Source organism: Bison bison, unplaced genomic scaffold (genome assembly GCF_000754665.1).
Source record: "Bison bison bison isolate TAMUID 2011002044 unplaced genomic scaffold, Bison_UMD1.0 scf7180017857652, whole genome shotgun sequence".
Lineage (NCBI taxonomy): Eukaryota > Metazoa > Chordata > Mammalia > Artiodactyla > Bovidae > Bison > Bison bison.
In genome coordinates, this window is record NW_011488225.1 from 6,515 (window position 1) to 8,316 (window position 1,802).

A 1,802-nucleotide genomic window follows, 5' to 3' on the forward strand; every position below is an offset into this window, starting at 1 on the left:
ATCTCCAACATAATGGACATGAGTTTGAGCAAACTGGGAGATAGTGAAAGACAGAGAACCCTGGCATGCTACAGTCCCTGGGGTCACAAAAAGTCGTACATGACTTAGCGACTCAATGACAGGGAACTAAGATCTCTCAAGCCACGTGGTGTGGGGGAAAAATCACTTGGAAAGAAAAGAATCACTTGGGGTATCTGTAAAATATACAGACCACCAATCTTCCCTAGGCATTGTGACTCAAGAAGGTTGAACTGGGGCCTAGGAATCAGTGTTCCTGAAGCACATCAGTGATTTATCTTCAAAGTCAGGGGGGAATATTAGATTAGTATATTCAGCAAATATTTGCAACATAATTCCTAAAACCCTGGAGTTGCCAAAGAAGCTTAACTAAACTACCAATAGGAAAAGATTGGCTATTTTTACACTGATATGGAGCTCATGTTTTGGAAACACAATCCTGAGGTCACCTTTTCAAGCTCAATTCTAGTCCCACTGAAAAATTTCCCACTACTTTCAGGATATAGACAAAACTTCTTACCAGGGTCTACAAATGCCCAGAGGTATGGTTTCCTTCTTAGCTGCTTCTCTATCCAATACTCATCTTTCTGGTCTTAAAGGTGACCCTTCTCCAGTCCAGTTTCTCCATTAGTAAAACAGGAATAGTAACACCTATCTCAGATGGTTCAGGATCAAATGAAATCAGGTAAGAGCTCTCTGTACAGAAGCTGGCAAAGTGAATGACAACAATTATTTAATCAAACCAAGCTCTGTTTCTACTTCTTCACATTGAGTTCTTCAACCCACCTGCCATCTGGTTTTTGTACCCACCATTACAAGGAAACTATTTTCACAAGGCTCACCAACTGCCAAGTTCAAATGACAAATTTCAGTCTTTATTTGATTGACCTTTCTGCAAGTAAGGGGGAGACAGAGGATGAGATGGTTGGATGACATTACTGACTCAATGGACATGAGTTTGAGCAAACTCTGGGAGATAGCGAAGGACAGGGAAGCCTGGTGTGCTGCAGTCCATTAGGTCACAAAGAGCTGGACACACCTTAGCAACTGAACAACAACAAAAACAGTGTATCCTGGTTTCCTCATACTTCTGGCCAGTCTTTCAAAGTAACTTTCTTGGTTCTTTCATTGCTTCCTTTTTCAGACTTTTAAAAAATATTTTATCACAGCAACACATGCTTATTTACACACCAATGACAGCTACTCAGCAAGGTCTTCCTTGACCATTAAATTAGAACCCTCACCCCAAACCCTCTCATATCACTTTGTCTTCAGAGTACTTCTCTCACTCTCATTCACTTATCTGTCTTCCTCTCCCACTAGATCCTGAACTCTATGAGGGAAGGGGGTATGTTTTATTCACTGCTATATTCAGAGCACCAACAATAATGCCTGGTACTCACTAGGCTCAATCAATGTTTCTTCACTAATTAACTGAAATATCCCTCACATTTAATCACCTGTAGATTTTACCTCCCCTCAATTCTCTCAAATCTTTGCCTGTTCTTGCATAAGAACAACTGACTCGTACTTTGCTTAAATGACTCACAACCATATCCAGTCCTATTCTATAGTCCATAGCCCAAACTGCTGCTAAAATTATCCAAATCCTTCAATAGATTCTTACTGCCTTTAGGATTAAGTCCAGATTCTTTTGCCTACAGAGCTCTCTGTGACCTTCGTGTGTGCTCAGTGGCTCAGTTGTGCCAGACTCTTTGCAACCCCATGGACTGTAGCCTGCCAAGCTCCTCTGTCCATGGGATTCTCCAGGCAAGAATACTGGA